We start from the raw sequence: 6,000 nt of genomic DNA, 5'->3' as shown, positions 1-6,000 counted from the left end.
TAAAATTAATCGATTTGTTACCTATTTCAGTTTCCCCATAGTCAAACATGACTTTTCGATAATTAAAATTTTCTATTGTAAAAAATTTTTCCTCCAAAATAAAATACAGGAGAAATTCACAAATATCGTACCTACAGACACCTTCAAACCAATCATGCATAATGTCGACAACAAATTTATCTGTTACATGAAAATGCTTCAAATCAATTCGATTTAACTCCTGTTAATTTTGCTTTTTTTGCAAAACTGAGTTTTCATAATTTTCTTTACTTCCGGAATATTGAGGATAAGCTAAACTATCTTTTGACATTCGAACGAATACGAAAGCGACAGTAAAAACTTGAATTAAACGGAGTAGTCAATCCTAGTATATCATTTAGTCCTAAATTATCACCAAGAATATTAGCTAATATAAAATAAACTTTTTTACTTCCGGTTTTGGTATTTATGTTTAGGCCAATTTCTTGCAGATTTCTAAAAGTATCTAACAAAGGTTGTAGGAATGGATATTTGCCAAATTTTTTTTATGTAAACTTTTAAAATAAGCTGCTATAAATATTAAGTCTAGTTCTGATAACAAATGCTGAGGAATTACTGGATTTTACGCTTCCCAAGGCAGTCGGTTCTATTATACCGGAGCGACTCGGGATTTTTCCCGACCAAGGACTGCAATTTCAGTGTAACCCCATTTAACTTGTTGCGTCCCTCCCACAAATTGTCATCCACCCAGCAGCTCCTTGCAGCGGTACTGCTCCATATTCTCTTGCTCCGGGAAGGTATCGAATCCAATCCGGGTCCGTCTCCTGACCTCGGTCCTGAGAAATGGTTTTGCTGCATCTGCCGGAAAAGAATCGTTTTAGGACGGTCATACTCTGTTCAGTGTGTCTCGTGTAAGGGATGGTTGCATCGGACAGGTTGTTCTGGGCTTGATCCCAAAACCCGACGTTCACGTAACTTTTATAAATCTTTTGTGGCTCCTTGCTGTTCACGCCCAAGGGCGTCCCGTAGTCTACGCCTAAGGGTCCCCCAATATCTGCCAGCAGCCCCGCTGCTCAGCAAACCACAACACGTACCCGCTGTTGCTCGCGCCCCACGGCGCCAACAACTCAAACAGCTGCTACCACTCATAACTACTATCTTCGTAGTAGAGTCGGTAGCAATGCTGAGCATCAGCCCCTGCCCCCGTCTCCCCCCCCCCCCTCTTTTCCGGCAGCAATCGTGTAGGTCAGGGAAACAGACTCTTAGTCCCTACCTCCGTTTGCACCGTTTCCCAGCACAGAATATATATGTTTGCGACATCCGCCCAATGCAGCTCCTGCCTTGGGTGGTGCCACTTTCCTAGATGTTCTGGTCTCCGCGACGGCAACCCCCCGACGGGTTTCATTGCGCCGTGTTGCCAGATCGCAAACCCAAATCATCCGGGTACCCCAATGCTTACCCAAGGACGCCCAGTCCCAGGGCCACAACAGCAATTGCGTCCTAGCCTTCCTCAACCCAGGGGCATTCACCCGTCACTTACCCCCAGGGTGGCGACATCTCCCCTCATGCACTTCAGAATTCTGCAGTTAAACTGTAATGGACTAACTGGGAAGATTACGGAGATAGTCGATTTCATGAAGCGGCACAACATCCGCATTGCTGCGATTCAAGAGACTAAACTCACAGCAAGATCTGCATTGCAGACCTGCTCTGGGTATAATGTCCACAGAAAAGATCGCGAGAGCGGAAATGGAGGCGGGCTCGCGTTTATCATACACCACTCTGTGCAATATTATATATTTGATCCTGGCATCGACCGCAGGGACAATGTCTTAGAACGTCAAGGCCTATCTGTCCGGTCAGGCGATGCAAACCTAGAAATCATCAACATCTACATCCCTCCTGCCACCTGTTACCCCAGTGGATACCGCCCTAATATCAGCGCCTTACTCACTGGCAACAATCGCATTATCTTAGGCGAGTTCAATGCCCATCACGATCTATTGCATTCAAATTTGCGGGCGGACAGTAGGGGTGAGATGTTGGCGGATCAAATGGAAGAAACGACGTTCTGCAAAATAAACGCGCCCTCACACGTATGGTAGGAAGCTGTCACAGCTCGCCAGATATCTCAATCATGAGCGCAGGACTCGTAAACTGCGTCAAGTGGCAGCCGATGGTAACATTGGCATCCGACCACCTGCCTATACTTATTTCTCTCGAGAGTACCGCCGACTTCATCGTCACAGAAAAACGCACTTTCATAAACTGTAAAAAAGGAAAGTGGGATGAATACAAATCATTTACAGACAAACGCTTTGCCGCCCTCCCTATCCCGACTGATGCCCGCCAAGGGGAGCGTGCCTTCCGCAAGGTCATTGAATCCGCCTCCGCAAGTTTCATTCCCGCCGGAGAATTCCCGATATTCGGCCCCACTTCCCAGCGGAGGCCGCAAACCTAGCGAGAGAACGTGACCTTATAAGACAGCTTGATCCAGGCGATCCCCAAATAAGGGATATAAACCAACGCATCAGATTGCTTGTGGATGAACACAAGCGGGCGAAATGGGAGGAGCACCTAAGAGGTTTTAACCTCTCTACCGGTGTGGGTAAACTTTGGTCCACCGTAAAGTCCCTGTATAATCTGTCTAAGCACAAAGACAAAGTTTCCATCGCCTTTGGCAATAAAGTGCTGTCGGATGCGAAAAAATGCGCGAGCGCTTTCTGCCGACATTATATTGTAACGAATTTGCTGCAAATCCTCTTATTTGCAACCCTCTGCTAAGTTCGTATCGCTAAACTGTTGAATAAATAACTCCAATATGTAATAATGCAAAATGGCCTTTATTAAAGTACTTCACAATAACACTTGTACTTTGCAACGAATAGCTTACTTAATAACCAAACTGATTGACAGCTCAAATGAAGCTCTACTATTCAAAATAATACTGCTATAGCTCGCTAGATAACGCTTAATCCAAATCTCAAATCAAACTGAATTTCTTCTTACTCGCTGGCGCCGCTTTTATAGTTTACGCTGCATACTTCTAGGCTCTTCGATTTCCAGAACTTACTAGTTGTTTCGGCTACAAAATCGTCAGCCACAACTACGTGCACAAATTATTGCTCACTCTTGTCACAACTCAGATAAGATATATGCATGTGTTTGTGCATTGCCGCTCCGCTGCTCGTATACGTACATATGTGTAGACGCAATTATTTATTCGTTTATGTAGATACATAAAGATTGAATTATTGATGTGAATGTTTGTAGTTTACAGTCTCTCGCGCGCACATAGGCATATAAGTAAATGCATCTGTGTGTGACATCTCTCTGGGCTGCCTTATATATGTGTATACTTGATTTGATTATTAACGTAAATACTGCTTGGCATGGCCTTAGCATCGCCTTAGTGATGGGATAATTTAGTGATGCTAATATCCGTGACACTGCCCTCCACCTAAGTCTGATCGTCCCGATCAGACAAATCTCTCGATCTAAACGTTGCTAGCCTTTCCAAATGGACCACCTTCATTTTGGTTCGTGGTTTACCGATGGTTTGTATGCGGTACACTACATCGTTGATCCGTTTTACAACTTTGTATGGACCCTCCCAGTTACACTGCAATTTTGGGGACAAACCTTTTTTTCGTTGTGGGTTGTATAGCAGCACCAAATCTCCTTCCTGAAACCCTTCCGAATTAATTGCTTTATCGTACCTTGCTTTCATTTTGTCACTCATAATCTTTGCTCGTTGCCTTACCAGATCGTGTATCTCTCTCAGCTCTTCTTCTAAGACATCAGTGGATTTCTTGACATTCCTCTCCGCATCGGCATCTATCCCATACTTCAAATCAGCTGGCAGTCGAAGGTCATTGCCAAAAATTACCTTTGCGGGAGTTTGGCCCGTTGTGTCATGTACTGCCGATCGGTAGGCCATCAAGAATAATGATATGTGTGTATCCCAGTCCTTATGGTACTTGTCGACTACTTTCCTTAAATGCTCCTCCAATGTTCTATTGAAACGTTCCACCATACCATCGGACTGAGGATGCAATGCAGTTGTCCGTGTTTTTCGAATGCCCAACTTCTTGCACAGTTCTTGGAACACAGCTGATTCAAAATTCCTGCCTTGGTCAGAATGTAACTCCATTGGTACACCATACCTTGCAACCCATTCGTTTTTAACCACTTCTGCTACTGTTTCTGCTTCTTGGTTTGGGATTGGGTATACCTCTGGCCATTTACTGAAATAATCCATAACCACCAGTACGTATTTGTTTCCGCGGTTGCTAGTAGGAAATGGACCTGCGACATCCATGGCGATCCTTTCAAATGGTGCACCTGAAATATACTGCTTCATCTGGCCACGACTTCGGGTTTTGGGCCCTTTCGCTCTGTTGCATACCTCGCAATTGGCAATCCACTCGGTGACCGACTGACGGCAACCAACCCAATAGAATCTCTGCTTAATTTTCTCGAGTGTCTTCGTGATTCCAAGATGGCCTCCACTTGGACCATTGTGCAACTCGCTGAGCACGTCAGGAATCCTCTTTCTGGGAACAACTATAAGTTTCTTCTTGCATTGACCATCCTCACTCTCCCATACTCGATGCAAGCAACCGGATATCAATTCCAAACTGTTCCACTGTGCCCAATATGACTTCGCAATGGGACTCTCTGCTGACATATCCTCTCTGCTTGGTCTTTCTTTTCGTTCGAGCCCTTGCATAACATGTGACAGATCTGTATCTTCTAGCTGACACTTTCTTAGTTGTTCCTTGTCCCATTCATCCGTACACGTTATAGTCATTAGCCGGACATCTATAATGTCTTCTTTAGCCTCGGCCTTTGAACAGTGCTTGCATTCCAAACTACATGGCCTTCGTGACATTGCATCGGCATTTCCATGGGTACTACCTTTTCGATGCTCAATGGAAAAGTCATAGCTTTGAAGTCGCTCGATCCACCGTGCCAATTGTCCTTCCGGATTACGGAACTGCAGAAGCCATTTCAATGCTGCGTGATCTGTCCTGACATGGAATCGCTGGCCGTAGAGGTATTTGTGAAAATGTTTAATGCACTCTACCAATGCCAACAGCTCTCTCCGCGTAACACAGTAGTTCCTCTCTGGTTTTCCAATCGAACGGCTGTAATATGCAACTACCTTCTCCTGTCCATCGACCAGTTGTGATAAAACGCCTCCTATAGCATATCCACTTGCATCTGTATCTAGAATAAATGTTGCTCCTGGAATCGGATATGCTAACATTGGGGCAGTGCACAAACGCTCCTTCAATGTTTGGAAAGCCACTTCTTGCTCCTTCTTCCATTCAAAAGCTTTGTTTTTTCTTGTAAGCTCATGGAGGCTATGGGCTACGCTGGAAAAATTTGGTACAAATCGGCGGTAATATGTGCACAGCCCAAGAAAACTTCTCAATTCATGTAGGTTCTGTGGTCTTGGCCAATCCTGTACAGCCTCTATTTTTTCGTTCGCAGTGCAGATGCCCTCTGTCGTTACCTTGTGACCCAAATAATTGACTTCCTTTTTAAACAGCGCACACTTTTTGGGACTTAACTTCAGACCAGCGCCAGCTATTCTCTGGAAAACTTCCTCCAAGTTCTTAAGATGTTCATCAAAGTTCTTGCCCAATACGATGATGTCGTCCAGGTACACCAAGCATGTTTTCCAATGTAGTCCTTTCAGTACCTGGTCCATGAGTCTCTCAAAAGTAGCTGGTGCATTACAAAGTCCAAAAGGCATCACTGTAAATTGCCAAAGACCATCACCGACACTGAAGGCTGTTTTCTCTTTATCTTCCTCCTTCACCTCCACTTGCCAGTAGCCGCTTTTCAAGTCCAGCGTGGAAAACCATTTCGTACCAGATAGCGAGTCCAGAGTGTCGTCAATTCTTGGCAATGGGTAGCTATCCTTTTTCGTTACGTCATTCAACTTCCGGTAGTCCACGCAAAACCTCATTTTTCCATCCTTCTTTTTTACAAGTACTACCGGTGAGCTCC

The sequence above is a fragment of the Eurosta solidaginis genome, chromosome 3 (assembly GCF_040869045.1).
Source record: "Eurosta solidaginis isolate ZX-2024a chromosome 3, ASM4086904v1, whole genome shotgun sequence".
Lineage (NCBI taxonomy): Eukaryota > Metazoa > Arthropoda > Insecta > Diptera > Tephritidae > Eurosta > Eurosta solidaginis.
This window is presented reverse-complemented; position numbering follows the sequence as displayed.